At 38.6% G+C, this 19,024-nt stretch overlaps 2 long non-coding RNA genes across 2 annotated transcripts in view; one reads left to right on the top strand and one right to left on the bottom strand.

Annotated features, from left to right (window-relative positions):
• Nucleotides 1-338: 338 nt before the first annotated feature.
• Nucleotides 339-19,024, top strand: part of LOC148187409 (uncharacterized) — a 100,265-nt gene continuing 81,579 nt past the window's right edge. The window contains exon 1 of the long non-coding RNA XR_015778639.1: nt 339-733. This is a non-coding gene — a long non-coding RNA (uncharacterized LOC148187409). The remainder of the gene's footprint in view (nt 734-19,024) is intronic.
• Nucleotides 12,344-13,240, bottom strand: LOC121964066 (uncharacterized). The gene is made up of 3 exons (XR_015778640.1): nt 13,222-13,240; nt 13,021-13,135; nt 12,344-12,372 (listed from the first exon to the last, which is right to left on the bottom strand). It is a non-coding gene; the product is annotated as an uncharacterized LOC121964066 (long non-coding RNA).

Below are 19,024 nucleotides of genomic sequence, written 5' to 3' on the forward strand. Positions count from 1 at the left end.
AAAGATTTTTGACAATTCTGTACCACAACTCTATTTTTAACATTCAGTACTATTACTTTTTTTGACGTACTGCATTGAGACTTGTTTTTGGGCGTACTAAAGTGGCCTTTCTTGACATACAATACTATGACCTTTTTTGACAAACTGTACTATGACTTCATTTTTTGACATACTATGACATTTTTATGCTATTTTTGACAACAAACTATGATTTTTTTATGCTATTTTGGACAACATACTATACTATGACTTTTTTATGCTATTTTGGACAACATACTATACTATGACTTATTTTAATGCTATTTTGGACAACATATTATATTATGACTTTTTCATGCTATTTTGGACAAAATACTGTACTGAGAGTAACGTCGGGCCTTGGTTGAACGTGATTGGTCAGCAAGATTCGAGCGGTATTTCCAAACCAACGTAGCCCCGCCCACTCTACTGCGTCTCAGACTGAACTGCGGACCCTGTAAGGCCTCAGCAAGTGAGCTGAAGACGTAATTAATGTATTAAACGTCCATTACAGTTTGCGACGTATATTATGAGCAAGTTTTTCTCAGACAGTTCAATCATGTCGCGCAGGGACGGCCCCGAAGGACAATGACCGTGTTGTCCCTCAGCGACAGTCCTACGCTCTCGAGATTACCTGCTTTCCTGAAAGGGACCCTTCTCAAAGACTGTTAACTCCCCTCTAAGATGCCGAAAGTCGCTGCTTTAACACACCGAGGTAAGCCGTAGTTTCCTGTACTAATGCATGTGTCAGAGGTGATGACAGGGCTCTGTTTCCCAGCTGTTTGTGTGCGTGGCTAATCTAACGCTGTGGGCTGGTAAGCTAACGTCCTTGCTGTCCTGACGTCGGTGTGTTGGCTGCAGAGGGGCTGTCATTCACCTGTGTGCTTTTGGAATTTGATTTCTTGACGTGGATGCACATATTTTGCATTTTGTTTGGATCGTGACTGTTTTTTTTTTTGTGTCATATTGTGTCCTCCGTGGTTGTTGTTGAAACGGGTTAGCTCCGCGGCTGTTTTGCAGGCTGTTTTGCTGGTTGACTGCATTGCATTATTTTGAAACATGGCAGCTTCTTTTCACATGCGTAGTTTTAAGTGGCCATTTGTGTGTGAGTTATTCCTGCAAAGTAGCACTGCAGTAATGAATCAGAGAGTATGAGGATATGCTGTGAAATACTGAGGATCATTACTCTGGAACACCAGTCTTCACTTTATGTTGCCTATCTTTGTTTCTCATTTAGTTGAACATGAAAAAACACATTTTTTGTAGTTCATGTATTAGCTGTGTTGATGCATCTGCTCCATTTATGATTATAATAAATACTTGTTTGCTGTATTGTCATGTTATGAAAGTTATTACTTTAAGCCCCTCCAGGTTTCTTAGGCTCTCCTGCACAGTTCTTGTTATATTTGTTAATTATCTACCGGTTTTTAATCACATCTTGTGTTCTAATAAAAATGATTTCGTTTTCAAATTATTCTTTATTAACATTTAGCATAACCAGTGTTGGGAAGGTTACCTTTTACATGTAATAGGTTACTGATTATTAGTTACCCTATTCAAATGTTATGAGTTAGTTAACTATTTACAGTACTTCATTGAAATAATGTATTAACATTTGATTACTTATTCATTACTTTTCTAATAAATGTTTTAAACAGGAAAATAGAGCTGAAAAAAATAAGTATATAGATGTGCATTTTTTTTCTCAACGGCGTTGCTGACCCGCAAATATTAGTCCAAAAATATGCCAAATGAAGGCATTTCTGCATGGCTAAAAATATGCAAAACAGCAGAATTAGTGTTTTATTAAACATATAAGATTTTTACTGCAAATATTTTTTTCATAGGTAACCCCCCTGTATTACCAATATTTTGCTTAGTAGCTTTAATTTAGTCACATATCTTCCTCAGTAACCGTAACTGATTGCAATTACATTTATTTATTTCACGTACAATACTGTATACTGTGTAATACGTAGGCTACAAAATAGCTTTTTATTGCATACTTCAGTCTCCTCAGGCTGTATGGCACTTTACATGCTCTCAGTATAAACACACAAAGCCTCCTTTGTATACAAATTTGTATACAAACAAATTATTATCGATGCCAGGGGTCAGAATCACCAGATGCCCCACAATATGATATTATCACGTTACTTTAGGCACAACGCAGTGTTATTGCACTTTTTGTGAAAGTGGAGTGTTGCAATAACATACATTGTGATTAATTACCTTTTTTCAACAATAAATTATGATCCCAAAGGAAAAACTGTCAACATTTGCTTCATCAAACAAGATAAAGTTTCTTACTTCTGTAATTTCTATTGCAGCAAAATGTGTCTCGCTGACTGAAAAATCAACTGATTTTGTCATGTTTGTAGGCTGCCAAAAGTAAAATTTGTATTTGCAATATTGAAAATTAAAAAAATATATATGTGGTGTCCATGTATTGATACAATATTGGCACACAAAATATGGCAACTAAGCCTTTTCCTCCATCCGTAATCCATACATTATTTGTTTTATCATAATATGTTTTTTGTTCTACCTGTACAGCGACCCTGAATTTGGTGTGCATAGTTTGTTGTGCCTGATCATATGATAACAGCTACACATTTCAGTTTTCTTCATTTTTTTTTGGTTTTAGTAGTTAAGTTTTATTTCTGTATTTTATCTTTATGTAAATTTGCTCCCTGAGTGTATACGGAGAGCTACTGAGTTTCAGTCAAACATGAAAACAACAGAGAAAAAAGATAGCAGGGTTTTTAGTGAGGGAGTGGCATTGAAGCACATCACTGTGTACTGGCAGCACAGAAATACACAGCAGAGTCTGATGGAGTCACGTTGGTAATAATCAGAGCTCCCGTTTTGATGTCTTGTCTTGTCATTTCAAACCGATCTTTAAACTGCTTCTCATAGCTGGGTTCAGTGCCAGCGAAGCCGTATCCAATTAAATTCATCCGACCGCTCTTTGTTTGCTGGTACCAGAGCATTACATTAAGGTTGTTGTCATCGTGACTGCATTTAAAATCCACTCTTTCCTTTTCGTCGACTATTTTTGGATACGTTTGCTGAAACGTCACACTTCTAACTTGATCTGTAGGAGAAACACATTTAAAAAACAGATTATAAAAAGCTGCAGTGAAAAAACAATCATATAGTTGCTGTTAAAAATTAATTACACAATTAAAAGTTTCTTTTAGCAGTAAATTTCATTACATGGAAGCAAGATGATAATAAATCCGATCAAAGTTGGAGACATTGTCCAGGTTTTCTCTGCTGCTGGTGAAACTTCCTTCAGTGAGAGTGTGTATGGAGACACACTGCCTCATGTGACAAGAGACGAGGGTTTTTAGTGAGGGAGTGGCATTGAACCACATCACTGTGTACTGGCAGCACAGAAATACACAGCAGAGTCTGATGGAGTCACGTTGGTAATAATCAGAGCTCCTGTTTTGACGTCTTGTCTTGTCATTTCAAACCGATCTTTAAACTGCTTTTCATAATTGGGGTCACTGCCAATGTAGCTGTATCCAATGAAATTCATCCGACCGCTCTTTGTTTGCTGGTACCAGAGCATTACATTAAGGTTGTTGTCATCGTGACTGCATTTAAAATCCACTCTTTCCTTTTCGTCGACTATTTTTGGATAAGTTTGCTGAAACGTCACACTTCTAACTCGATCTGTAGGAGAAACACATTTAAAAAGCAGATTATAAGAAGCTGTAGTGAAAAAACAATCATATAGTTGCTGTTAAAAATTATTTACACAACAAAATTATTATTTTAGCAATAAATTTCATTACATGGAAGCAAGATGATAATTAATCCGATCAGAGTTGGAGACATTGTCCAGGTTTTCTCTGCTGCTGGTGAAACCTCCTTCAGTGAGACTGTGTATGGAGACACACTGCCTCATGTGACAAGAGACGAGGGTTTTTAGTGAGGGAGTGGCATTGAACCACATCACTGTGTACTGGCAGCACAGAAATACACAGCAGAGTCTGACGGAGTCACGTTGGTAATAATCAGAGCTCCTGTTTTGACGTCTTGTCTTGTCATTTCAAACCGATCTTTAAACTGCTTCTCATAGTTGGGGTCACTGCCAATGTAGCTGTATCCAATCAAGGTCATCCGACCGCTCTTTGTTTGCTGGTACCAGAGCATTACATTAAGGCTGTTGTCATCATGACTGCATTTAAAATCCACTCTTTCCTTTTCGTTGACTATTTTTGGATAAGTTTGCTGAAATGTCACACTTCTAACTCGATCTGCAGGAAAAACACACATTTAAAAAACAGATTATAAGAGGCCATAGTGAAAAAACAAATAACACAATTAAATTGTTATTTTAGCAGTAAATTTCATTACATGGAAGCAAGATGATAATAAATCCGATCAAAGTTGGAGACATTGTCCAGGTTTTCTCTGCTGCTGGTGAAACTTCCTTCAGTGCGAGTGTGTATGGAGAGACACTGCCTCATGTGAAAAGTGACGAAGGTTTTTAGTGAGGGAGTGGCATTGAAGCACATCACTGTGTACTGGCAGCACAGAAATACACAGCAGAGTGTGACTGGTTTGCTTGGTGTATCACCAGAGCTCCTCTCACTGCGTCTTCTCTTGTCAGCTCAAGTTGTTCTTTAAACTGCCCCTCGTAGTTTTGGGGGTTGTTTGCATATCCATACCCAATGAGGGTCATAGACAGACTGTCCACTCGTTGCTGATACCAGAGCATCAGTGGAAGGGTATTATCATCATGGCGGCAGGTAATCTGGACCTGAGCGCTCTCCTTCACTATCTGGGCAGGAGATTGTTGAAATGTTCGAGCGCTCACCTGACCTGTGGAGAAAACAAATGAATGAAACTGTAACTGAAGCAACAAACAAGAAGACAATACATTAGTTACATTATTTATTTATTATGATTTTTGAGTGTTTTATAAACAAATAGTTTCTTGTAATATTTAGGATGAATTTTGAGATCTTACATGAAAACCAGATGCAGAGAAAACCAAATGTGAGCAGAGGTGGAGACATGTCAAGCACTAATGTGACAGAGTATAGCTCAGAGAGAAGAAGCCTCATGAGGGAGGGCATTGAGTCTGTTTGATGCTCCCTCACTGTAGTTTCTTGAGAAAACTCCATGGCAGGTGCTGTGCCTCCACCTATTGGTTGAATTTATTCAGGACGGTAATGTGCAAGAATGCAGGTGGTCACTTTTTGGGAAATCTAAACAGATTGTTTTTGAAACAAATAATCGGGGTTCCCACTGTCATGAAATTTCTGGGAAGTTTTGAAATAAGAAAAACTCATTTCCAGGATGGATATGGTTTGGAATTAACAGAATGTTTTTTTGGAAAAGTTTTTAATCTACCTTGTTTTGGCTGTTGTTTAAATAATTTAATTCAAATCCCCAAAATATCTCTAACTTCAGGTTAAGTATGTTCCCTATGTAGCTAATTTAAAATGTAATGCTGTGCTGCATGACATGTGATACACAGAGACGTGATCATGCCAAGGCTACAGTTTGGCGGACGCTCAGGTTCAGGCGCGGCTGCAGAAACAATTATTAGATATGTCCATACATGTGATACTTGTTGAAAAAGAAATAAATGCATGCACACTTCTCAAAATTATAATCCAAATGTGGCAGATTATTTGATTTTAAGTTCTCCTTTCCCCAAAAAAGGGGCATGATCTTGATGTTTTGTGAGGTACCCATATGTGCTGGTCTGGTTGGAAAATTGGCGTTTGCAGCTAGTTGGTGGCAGAAATGTCTAAAGTTTGCAAGGCTATCAGTTTGCTTACTGGCATATGTGTGGGATGTATGTGTTTATTAATGTACGGCTGTACGGCTGTACCTATTTTCCAGTACTTAAAGCCACTGAAATAGGGTAAAATATTATACAAAAGTTTTGGAAAAAAGTTCATTGGTAAAAATGTATGGGAACCCTGAATTATTATATTATAATTATAATTATATTATGAACATTTTTTTATTTTAGAGAGCAGTGAACTTAATTTTGTCGTTTTTTTCCTTTCTCACTGCCATTAATGAAGTGAAACAACATGTGTTGTAAAGGTCGCTGATATAATCTCCTCCACGATGTGGTTCAGTTTCTACCTTTTTTGATTTTTATCTGCGAGTCAGGTGTCAGAAAGATAGACCCTTTGTCAGCTATATGTTTTTGTCACAGACCTGAGGTCTGCCACAGCACTGTGGAGACTGGAAACGCAAAGATAAACTCCCTCATCTTCCCTCTGAACGCTGGTTATCGTCAGAGACCACTGCCTGTCCCCCGAGTTCACTGCCCAAAATCCAGATCTGAATCCTATTTCATACTTTGCAATACCAGCCACGAGGGACACCAGTAACTGAAAACGTCCTCGTCTCGGCTGTCGGTAATAAAACACGTACGGATAATCGGTGTCATTCTGGTGGCAGTGCATCTCTGCAGAGCCACTGGGAAAACTGGAGATGTAGTCGGGCCACTGAGTGATCGCAGACTGAGAAATATCTGAAACACAGAACAGTTATTACCAGCATGATAAACAAATATCAATAATATCACTTCATACGAGTTACTTCTTAAAGGCTGCATTCTGGTGCACAGATAAAAGTCAAAAGTTTGCTCCAGAACAACAACAACAAAAAAAAATCACAAATTTGATTAGAAAAAGCTAGATTGTGTCTGTTTTTTTTTTTTAAATCTTTTACAGATGTTAACTTTACCTGCAACCCAAAGCATAACGAGAGTCAAGCAGGTAAAACCTGAGATCATGTTGTTTTAAAACGAGGAAATGAAATGAAGGAAAATACAATGAGCCAGCATTAAACATCTGGGTGGAGGAAATGACATCAGAGTGTGAAGAAGACCAATGAGATGTGGACAGGACTCTTGGCATGGGAGCAGGTGTATTTGCAGTCTTTGTTTTATATTAATATGTTTGTGGTTTTTTGTATGTTCTTCATGTAAATATAATTATTACTTGTTGTCCGTTGATTGAATCTTTGCAAGCCCTGAGGGGCGAGTGAGAAGTTTTTTTTTTTCTATGGGAATGCTGGTTTGCAGTTCAGTTTATAAACTTTGGCTTTATGTGCCACCGTTTTTCTTGAGAGTGCCTGATTGATACTGCACAGAGAAGAAAGCCAGATGTGTTCAGTTGTTTTTTAACACTTGCTTCATCGGGCTAGTTAGTTGCTATATTTACTAGCCCGACCTGGCTTTTACTTGCCCAGAGCAATCAGGCGATCCTTTTTGCTAAGCCCTGCTTTTATACCTTTTGTTTTTCCTCTCAGAGAATAGAAAACATTATCTGGAATATTCTGCTGTCTTCATCGAGTAGTTTTATGTTTGATGCAGGTGCATGTCGCCGTGGGCTTTTTGTAAAAGGAGCCAAAGGAGTTGAAACACTGTGCTGACTGGCTGCACAGAAGTACTCTGCGCTGTCTGCTGGCGTTATATTTGAGATAACAAGCTGAGCTCGGCCCTTTGAATGGCCGCTTATATTGAAGCGTTCCTCAAAGTTCTTCTCGAGGGTTGGTCTCTCGTAATGAAGCAGACCCATCAGCTCCATGTCCCTCTGACCTGGTGCGGACCTGTGCCGGTACCATAACATGTAGGGATAGCCGTTGTCTCCATGGTAGCAATCGAGACGGACCTCTTCTTGTTCAGGTCGTATCAGTGGTGATGATTGTTGGATCGTAAGCAATGATAACACAACGTCTAGAGGAGAAGAAATAAAAACTAAAAGTAAACAGAAAGGCTTGCGTCATAAGGAAATATATACTTCTGTTAACTCTTACTGTACCTGAGAGCGAAGACAGAGATAAAAACAAAATGACACACATTTTAGATATCGTCATGTGGACTAAAACAGAGATATTCTCAGGCGTTAATCAGAATACGTCTGTGGGAAATCCTCCTCTATTGTACATGTGTAATGAGGAAGGAGGAGCTCAAAATCTTCATGTCAGTGTGTTTTCACCACTCTCTGCTGTTTGATTTTAAGGTGTGTTGTGGTGAATCTGTTGAATTGTGTTACTTTATGTGTCAGCAACGCTGTGGCCAATTTATAGTTAGGTTCAGGCACAAAAAGCACCTGGAATGGTTAGGAAACGACAATGTAAGGCTCAAAATGGACAGTTTTGGGGGCTCGATCCACGCTGGAAACGCAGAGATGTCTCTGTAAAAAACAACCACTTTCATGGCGATATACCTGGTGAGAAACAGTGAAGGCTCTATGAAAACACCCACGTTTGGTGGCAAAAAGCTGCTGGAAACACAGACAAGATTTAATAAAACTGGGTTTGCAGCGATATGAAAATTTCTCCATATGATTAATGTCCCAGAAAATATTGTTTCACGGAATCACAGTAATACAGAATTATTATTGTCCTCAGTTATAATGACCCTTAAAGGAATGAAAACAGAACTGTTTTATTGAACAAAAGCTTAAATTACCATAATTAATAACTATAATTACCATAAATAATAAAAAAATCTCCCTTTTGAAAAATAATAACTAAAATAAAGGGGAGATTCTTTGGTGATTCAGGTGCTTTTTTTCAGTACTGTAGATAAGCACATAATGTACACAGTATGATAACCGTCAGTTTTAATACCATGGTATTCCTTGAAATAATGCTGCAAACTGAGCTAAGATATGTTTAAAACGTACAAATATAAAATGGTGTGCATGTTGCAGGTACAATGCCAATGTTTTCTGAGCTGCACTTAAATGCTTTCTCCATTTTTCTCACCATCACAGAGTAAAAGAAACCAAAAACATTTGACTAAACCAACAGTTAGAATGATTTTTTTCCTGAGCTTTGATACTGTGTCACGTGGTTTCAGTGGTTTCTGTTGGTGTTATCTGCTGGATCATTACAGAGGTTTTTGTATGAGAGTGTCAATGTTTTTTATACTGTGCATACTTGCTGCTCCAAAATATTCTCCGCTGTCTTCAGGGTGTTTCAGGTTGAGGATGTGAAGATAAGCAGTTTTCTCTCCATCTCCACTAACACTAAATTTTTTATCAAATGTTGGCTCGACCTTAGGATTTGTATAATAGATGTAAGCAATCAGCTTTAGAGAAGTATCTCCTGCTGAGCGCTGATACCAGAGGATAGTGTCATAGTTCGGGATTTTATGTGTGAGGCTCAGGTTGACTTCAACATTTGGTTTCCAAAACAGGTCAGGTGGAGCCTGAAACACCTGTTTTTCCTTACTGAGGTAAACTCCTGTAAAGAGACAGATCAAGACACTATTAAATTGTACATCTGGATTTTATGTTTATAGAAAAAAAAAATGAGACCATTAATATATTTTATTTTGATTCCTCCACTAACACTCAAGGTATTTCGAGAGTTCGTTCCAAATTAAATCGGAAAGTGGCTTCATGAATGGACAATACCTTCAATCCAGAACACAGTGAGGATGGAAATGAGCAGATGAGACGGCATCTTGCTGACTGTGAAAAACCAGCTGAGACCCCTGCAGAGCTGTGAGGAGCAAAAGAACAGACAGGAAGTGATGTAGAGGAGTCAGAGCGGAGGTTGACACTGAGACACCTTTTGACATTCAGTCTGTTTGTCTTTTGGGTGGAAAACTCTGCCTTTCTCTCTCTGTTGGAGGAGGACGAGCCTGCAGTGACATTCACTATTTGAGGTTTTGCTCCATAAACTACTACTAATTAACTTTGTGATCCAGTTTAAACTGTCCCAAGTTTGATATTGTGTGATTTGATTTTTGTTAAACCGATGAGTGAAATGCATCTCTTGCACAGCGTACATCACCAACATCAACGTGGCCATAGACATCAAACAAAAGCTTTGAGCTTTGAATTTACAATTTCTTCACCTTACGGTGCGGTCCATCCCCAGATTTTGCTGCACAGCACACTGACGAGCAAAACAAACAAACAAACAAACAAAAAACGACTGCATCTCAGTGGACTGAGAAGTCTCAGACTGATGATTAAAATCTCCGACTTTCCAGGGGCAGCTTTACTGAAACCTTTTACAGCATTTGGCCGGTGGCTGCTGCTAATTTCCTACCCTGGTTTATATGTAGAAATCAATCAATCAAATCAAATTTCTATATATAAACCATATAAAACCAAGATTTTATGGAAGTATTTTTTTTTTTGCTTTGACATATCACACATTTTACCTATCTGTTTTAATTGGAATAAAACCAATAAAATAGAAACATAGTTGCATTATCTATGATTGCATCAAACCAAAGTACAACCACAGGAGCAGGTGTCTGAGAGCTGTTTATTTTGTGTCTTATTATAAACCACTGATGAGAAATTGTTGTGCAGAGTTTTTGTAAAGTTCAGAGGGGATTTCTGTCAGTGTGCTTCTCTCGCTGCACAGTAGTAAACTGCACTGTGCTCGTGTTTTACAAGTTTCACTTTAAGAGAGCCGTTTTTTGCTGTATTTTCTCTCAGATCTCCAGATATTTCAAAATCCTCTTTATATGGCTCCTCCATTGTGACATCATTGAAGTACAAAAATCCAATGAGTTTCATCGCTGTGTCTCCAGGTGACCGCTGGTACCAGAGCATCACCCTGTAGTCACTTTTATCATGACTGCAGAAAATCTGCACTTTGTCTCCAGGTTTTGTGATGAGATCAGAGGTAGACTGACGGACATCAAGGCCGAGACAAACACCTAGGTCGAGAATGAAAAGTTATTTAATAAATAGAAATAAAACATGTCCATATTTAGAGAAATTTTAATACATTTTAAATATATTACCTGACAGGCAGGAAAAAACTAGAAGGCAGATCATTTTGAGTTTTGTGCATCAGTTTTTGATCACACTGATTGTCACCGTTAATGATGAGAAATAACTAGTGGCTCTATTGATGTGACTGAGGTCTAAAGAGGAAAGGGAAGTGTTAAAAAAATGCAGTCACTGTAAACTAGCTGGTAATGATGAAAACCCCAAAGAAAACGTAGATTACTGGGAGGAGTTTTTAGCCCCAGCAAGAATCGTGTTTTATGTGTCTGTGACGTGTCTGCGGCTCTGCATTAATGCTGTTTTAGTCTTTTACCAGTGATTGTCAAGTTGCAGTCAGCGGGCCACATCGAGTGCGCTGTAGCTTTCCATCCGGCCCGCAGAACATTCATTAATTCATAAAGTATGAGGAGGGAAAAAAGCAGTTTAGTATTTAGGATATTGAGCATTTTTTTCTCCCAATATTGAAGCAATCCCTGAAATATTTGAGATGGAAATATTATATTAATATTGATTTACCCACCCCAAATATGTGCATTTGATATGCAGGTATTGAAGACATTATTATAAAATCCATTTGACAACTTATCGTTAGCGGTAGTAATGCAGCAGGATTTGGTAAGCTTGTTAGAAGAATATCAAAATATGAAACGTCAAATGCTGGTTAGGCGTGCTGATTGGATCATATCGACATACAAGACAAAGGACAAAGTCATGGCTCTTTAGCTTTTTTCCCCTACATGATTTATTATTATTATTATTATTATTATTATTATTATTATTATTATTATTATTATTATTATTATTATTATTATTATTATTATTATTATTGTTGTTGTTGTTTTAACATTTATCTGCAATGATAGCTTTGTGGTACTATCAAACAATCATTATATATGCACTAGCTTTATTTTGATGCTTTTGGTACCTTATTTACATTCAAAGTATATATATTTGAAGTTGTCTGTTTTGGGGAAAAAAAGGCCCTTGGACAAATCTAATTGATAACCCCTGCTTTACACTGTAAGGCAAAATTCATTGATGGGCTACAAAAGAAACAATGTGACAGATAAAGATTGTTTTTACCTTTTTCTTAATATAGTGACAGTTCCAGCCAAAAGTTATTTGTGAAATGTTCCCAACTGTAGCTTTATGACGATATGATTGCATCAAACCAAAATACAACCACGAAAGCAGGTGTTTTTGAGCTTGTCTTATTCAAAAACCACTGATGATGAAGAACAGTGAGGAGTTTTTGTTAAGTTCAGAGGGGATTTTTGTCATCGTGCTTTGCTAGCTGCACAGTAGTACACTGCACCCTGCGCAGCTCCAGTGACTTGGATGATTAGAGAGCCGTTCTTTTCTTTAGCCCCCCCCAAATCTCCAGAGATATTGAAATGTCTTATATATTCCTCCTCTAATTTAACATTTTGGAAATTCAAGTATCCAATGAGTTTCATCGCTGTGTCTCCAGGTGACCGCTGGTACCAGAGCATCACCCTGTAGTCAGTTTTATCATGACTGCAGAACATCTGCACTTTGTCTCCAGGTGTTGTGATGAGATCAGAGGGAGACTGACGGACGTCGAGACCCAGGCAAAGACCTGGACAGAGAAAGAAAATATTTATAATTTGATAGATCATAAATTTAAAATGAAGCAAATTCTACAATCATAACAGCTTATTGTATTTGAGAAAAAGTTATAACCTGATAAGCAACAGAAAAAGACAAAACAGATCATTTTAGCTTCTTGAAAATAAAAGTTACTCAAAAGCCTTCAGATAAGAAGCCAGAGTTTTAGAGGTTTAAGTTGTTGACATCAGGTCATCCTGACTGTCACTGTGAGCGATGGAGACCCATCTGATGCCTCTACTGAGGTCTGAAAAGGGAAGTGAGGAAACAGCATCACTCTGCAGCGACTGACAGTGGCGTCACATTCAGAGCAGATGCCTGGGAGGTGTGTTCAGGTTTCAATCCAAAACCATAGATTTTGATAAAAGCTGGTTCAGGGTTTTTGTATAACGGAGCGGGGATCTGCAGTCAGCGTGCATAGCTGGCTGCACAGTAGTACTCTGCACTGTGCTCAGGTGCCTTTAGGTTATCTATGAACAGAGATCCGTTCTTTGCTGTTTCTCCACTCATATCTCCAGCGATAGTAAAATCTTTTTTAAAAGCCTCTTCCTGTTCTATGTTGCTGTAATACACATGTCCGATGCGTTTCAGAGCTCGATCTCCAGGGGACTTTTGGTACCAATGCATGGATGTGTAGTCGGTCTTTTCGTGGGTGCATATCAGCTGGACTTTGTCTCCAGGTCTCCTGAAAAGTTCTGGAGGACTTTGGTCGACTTTAACGCCCAGACAAACACCTAGAAAGAGAGAAAACAAATGAACCTTGTAGAAACTTTAAATGTCACGATTATTCCTCATTCTCCTGAATGATAAAAGTGATTACCAATGAGCCAAGATAAAATAAATAATGTTGGCATGTTGACGTCCTGTCTGAATGAACACGTAAGACTGAGCGGTTCTAGAAACTCCACAGTTCAATATTGACTCTTTTAGTAATGCCCTGCTGCGTGTGTTGATCTCAAGAGTATTTCTGAAGCTCCAGCTCCACCTACTGGAATGATATGAAAGTCAACATTTAGTTTGAAACTCACCAAATTTATTACCGACCAGTTTTTGTTCAGCTGCTCGCACTTCTCACATCACTGTGTTTGCTGACGGCACAGAAATACACACCGCTGTCCTCAGGCTGCAAGTCTTTCACAGTCAGAGCCCCGCTCTCTATGTTGTCTTTGACAGCTGAATATTTACTTTTAGGGAGCTCTCCATAGTCTGGCTGTCCACCAAAAACTGTGTAGACTATGCGGGTCATGGTCTCCCCTGGACGCTGCCTGTACCAGTACATCTGGTTATGACCAGCGTCTTTGTTGTGGCTGCAGTTCATCTCTGCAGATTTGGAAACAGAACTCCAGCTGATTTCAGGGTGTTGGGTCACATCCTGGCAGTGACCTGTGTGGACAAAATACAAAATTAAATATAATTTTTGTATGAATTTTTTTATTCATTGACAGGGTGTAAAAGTAATTATTTTCTTGTTCTGGGTGTTTTTTTTTTAATGCTAACAGTAATTTGTTTTATTTATCACATGAAGGCAAATCTCCAAATATTTTGCTGAAGTCTGCTGTTACTTTTTTCTATTTCGAATTTGAGGTTGCATGTTGGTGACTATCACTGTATGTCTCCCTTTAAGTACATACAGATAACAATAAAATCTAAACTACAAAAATGTAAACGATAATCTCTGAACCTTGAAGCCACAGAGCCGAGACTACAAAAGTGATGAGGACTTGAGTCATCATAGTGATCCTGTTCACGAGATGCAGCCGCAGCAGACATACCGCTGTCTGAGGCTGCTTTTTATAGATGACGACGAGATGTGGGAGGAAAGACCTCCCATTATAATCTGTGGTTTTTCACCCTTTGAAACCTGAAGCAACATCACTTTTCTTGTGCTGCTTTCAGGCGTCTTTTATTAGTATCTTTCGAAACATTAGAAAAAAAAGGCAATTAGCAACTTCGTAAGACCCATCGATTACAAGAAATTAGTGGAATTTAGAATTTGTTTTTTAAAATGGCAAAATGTCAAGTGAAAAAAGCTAGGGGAAAAATATATTTATAATTAATATAATTACAGATTTAAAATAATACAGGCTGTTTACATATAAATGAACTTACGTTACACTGAAGCCCTTGCCTAACAAATTCATGCAATGCTGATTAAGGCTATCGCCAGCCCCCAGTTTTGTGAGTTTTGTGTTGCCTCTCTGGGGCAGCTTTTACATGCAGCTCTACAGGAACTGATATGTTTTATGTCAACCAGCAGAAGACGAGGAAACATTATTTATTGTAGGTTTGATTTGTTTTGTTTTCGTTGTCTTCAGGGCTGGGACATGTGCTGCATTTATTGTCTGAAAAATGCGAACTAAGGCATTGGTTGCTGCTCTTGCCACTACTTTTTTATTCTATTGGGCTGAAAATGTTGTCCGTGGGACATTTTGAAAAGCTCAGATAGAAGTGTTTTTTAAATAATCAACTTCTTCTCCATATTTACCTATAGACTGATAATTATAGAAGAAAAGAAATATATCTACCGGCTGTGACTGGTTGTTCCTCATCATATGACGCGCTGCGTTCTAAATGCTGAAGCTTGTTTATATCAGGGTGCTGCCGTCGTGCCCCTTTAAAAAGGCGATTGGGAACGCCTGGTTGCTGTCACTCTCACATTTGTCCTTTCCTTCTGGACATCTACATGGAAAACAATTGGTTTGAAGGCCCCAAAAAAATTGCATGTAAATGTGCCTTGGATTTGTTTAGCACTGCTTTTTGTTTTGTTTTCTTAATGCTTCATCTGTACGTGCGTGATCGTGCCATTTTCTGCTGAAACAATGTATGTTGATGGTTTTTTTTAAAAAAGGAATGGGGGGGGCGGACTGTCGTGACGGAGCAGCAGCTCGTTGGCTGAAGCTATGAAGTGACGCACGTTTTTAGTTTATTACTCTCAAGGCCAGAGGGAAGAGACAGAAGCTCCACTCCAGCTTTGATGAGCACACATTTACACACCACTGGCTTCATATAAAGATCTAATTTATGATATACTGAGGAATGAACACAGGTGCAAGAGGCTGTGAGAGGTTTTTGTACTGAGGAGCAGTGATATGTAGCACTGTGTAAACTAGCAGCACAGAAGTAAACTGCACTGCTGTTCAGTCTGACTGCTTCAATTTTTAATGTGCAGGTTTGGTCTTTATCCGCGCTCCCTTCAATCTTCACGTCTGGTTGATTCGTCTCTGTGTTTCCACTGGTTCCTACCATGTATCCCAGGAACTGTAGCTGTGTGTTTGATTGTTTGTACCAGAGGATTCGGTTGTAGCTGTCAATACTGTGTGAACAGCTGATTGTGGCTGTTTCTCCTGGTTTGTTGTACATGTCAGCTGGAGTCTGATTGACTTTGTCACTGAGAGAGGAACCTGTGGAAGCATCAGACAAAATGCAACATACGCATAAACATAGGCAAATGTAAAAAAAATACAAAAGTATGAACTTTAAAATAATGCAAATCTGTAAATGTAAATAAAGCAGGATATAAGACTGGATCTCCACAAGCAAATCTGGACAGTTTTTTGTTAAAAACTTAAATTGAAATTTCTGAAAACTATTTTCATGACATTACCTGCAACCAGAATAGTGTGGAAAATAATGCAAAGGAATAAGACTATCATGTTGTGTTTTTCTGCGTGTTTGGCCATACTGAAAGAAAATCACACTCAGAGCAGTTATACTCAGTATGTCCAACCTTTTTTTCTGTAAACCCTCCCAAGTCATGAGGTGGGTGGTGTCATTGTGCTCATATTTCATTTTAACAACTTACATCACTGTCTTTGTATAAAGATCTGAGTATTGATGTACTGAAGAGGCCCAGGTGCAAGAGGCTGTGAGAGGTTTTTGTACTGAGGAGCAGTGATATGTAGCACTGTGTAAACTAGCAGCACAGAAGTAAACTGCACTGCTGTTCAGTCTGACTGCTTCAATTTTTAATGTGCAGGTTTGGTCTTTATTTGCGCTCCCTTCAATCTTCACATCTCGTTGATTCTTCTCTATGTTATCCATGGTTGCTAACATGTATCCCAGGAACTGTAGCTGTCTGTTTGATTGTTTGTACCAGAGGATTTGGTTGTAGTTGTCAATACTGTGTGAACAGTCGACTTTGGCTGTTTCTCCCTCATTGACTAACATGTGAGCTGGAGTCTGGCGGACTTTGTCACTGAGAGAGGAACCTGTGGAAAAGGATAAACAGAGCATCAGACAAATACAACATAATTATAAACACTGGTGAACTGAATGAACTGAGCAAAATAAAACTTCCACGAACACAAATTGACTAACACAGTTGAAATAGCAGCTGTATATTAGACTGGCTACATGCAGGAAGATCTCTAAACAGACTTAAAAACACGAGAAAGAAAATGTAAAGAAATGGAAGTATTTTTGATGACATTACCTGAAACCAGAAGTGTGTTAAAAGTAATGCTCAGGAGGAAGATGATCATTTTTCTTTGAGTGTTTGATTACATTGATGAATATAAGATAATAGTCTTGTTGCCGAGAGTCTTTGTGTCTTTTTGAGTCCTTACAACCTCCTCATTGAGTAAAACCCTCCTTTCAGCTAATCAGCATCACGTCATGAGATGGGTTTCATCGTTCATTCTCCTCCTCTTTAACGTCTAATGTGTAGGAGTTAGTGGCATCGAGTGGTGAGGTTGCAGATTGCAACCAACTGAAACTCCTCCTGTGTGCCAAGAGTTTAGGAGAAGTACAGTTGCTGACACGAAATTGTTAATATGCCTAAAACTAGAGTCAGTGTTTGGTTTGTCTGTTCTGGGCTACTGTAGAAAGAGCATGGCAGACTGATGTACTGCTATCAAGTGAGAGGAAGGAGTACAGGTGCACAGAGCTGTGAGCTTTAATACAGAGATAAAAGAATGTGTGATGAGCAGGTTTTTGTACTGAGGAGCAGTGATATGTAGCACTGTGTAACCTGGCAGCACAGAAGTAAACTGCACTGCTGTTCAGGCCGAGTCCTTCAATTGTTAATGTGCAGGTCTGGTCTTTCTTTGCGTTCCCATCCATCCTTACAGCCACTCCAGTATTTTCTGGATTTGCATTGTTGTTATACATGTATCCCAGGAACTGTGGGTATTTATTCTTTGTTTGCTTGTACCAGAGTATTGTATCATAATTCTGAATACTGTGTGAACAGCTGATTGTGGCTGTTTCTCCTGGTTTGTTGTACATGTCAGCTGGAGTCTGATTGACTTTGTCACTGAGAGAGGAACCTGTGGAAGCAGCAGACAAAATGCAACATACGCATAAACATAGGCAAACGTAAAAAAAATACAAAAGTATGAACTTTAAAATAATGCAAATCTGTAAATGTAAATAAAGCAGGATATAAGACTGGATGTCCACAAGCAAATCTGGACAGTTTTTTGTTAAAAACTTCAATTGAAATTTCTGAAAACTATTTTCATGACATTACCTGCAACCAGAATAGTGTGGAAAATAATGCAAAGGAATAAGACTATCATGTTGTGTTTTTCTGCGTGTTTGGCCATACTGAAAGAAAATCACACTCAGAGCAGTTATACTCAGTATGTCCAACCTTTTTTTCTGTAAACCCTCCCAAGTCATGAGGTGGGTGGTGTCATTGTGCTCATATTTCATTTTAACAACTTACATCACTGTCTTTGTATAAAGATCTGAGTATTGATGTACTGAAGAGGCCCAGGTGCAAGAGGCTGTGAGAGGTTTTTGTACTGAGGAGCAGTGATATGTAGCACTGTGTAAACTAGCAGCACAGAAGTAAACTGCACTGCTGTTCAGTCTGACTGCTTCAATTTTTAATGTGCAGGTCTGGTCTTTATTTGCGCTCCCTTCAATCTTCACATCTCGTTGATTCTTCTCTATGTTATCCATGGTTGCTAACATGTATCCCAGGAACTGTAGCTGTCTGTTTGATTGTTTGTACCAGAAGATTCGATCGTAGGTGTCAATACTGTGTGAACAGTCGACTTTGGCTGTTTCTCCCTCATTGACTAACATGTGAGCTGGAGTCTGGTGGACTTTGTCACTTAGAGAGGAACCTGTGGAAAAGGATAAACAGAGCATCAGACAAATACAACATAATTATAAACACTGGTGAACTGAATGAACTGAGCAAAATAAAACTTCCACGAACACAAATTGACTAACGCAGTTGAAATAGCAGCTGTATATTAGACTGGCTACATGCAGGAAGATCTCTAAACAGACTTAAAAACACGAGAAAGAAAATGTAAAGAAATGGAAGTATTTTTGATGACATTACCTGAAACCAGAAGTGTGTTAAAAGTAATGCTCAGGAGGAAGATGATCATTTTTCTTTGAGTGTTTGATTACATTGATGAATATAAGATAATAGTCTTGTTGCCGAGAGTCTTTGTGTTTTTTTGAGTCCTTACAACCTCCTCATTGAGTAAAACCCTCCTTTCAGCTAATCATCATCACGTCATGAGATGGGTTTCATCGTTCATTCTCCTCCTCTTTAACGTCTAACGTGTAGGAGTTAGTGGCATCGAGTGGTGAAGTTGCAGATTGCAACCAACTGAAACTCCTCCTGTGTGCCAAGAGTTTAGGAGAAGTACAGTTGTTGA

The sequence above is a fragment of the Plectropomus leopardus genome, chromosome 14 (assembly GCF_026936395.1).
Source record: "Plectropomus leopardus strain MGB_pleo_1.0 chromosome 14, ASM2693639v1, whole genome shotgun sequence".
Classification (NCBI taxonomy): domain Eukaryota; kingdom Metazoa; phylum Chordata; class Actinopteri; order Perciformes; family Serranidae; genus Plectropomus; species Plectropomus leopardus.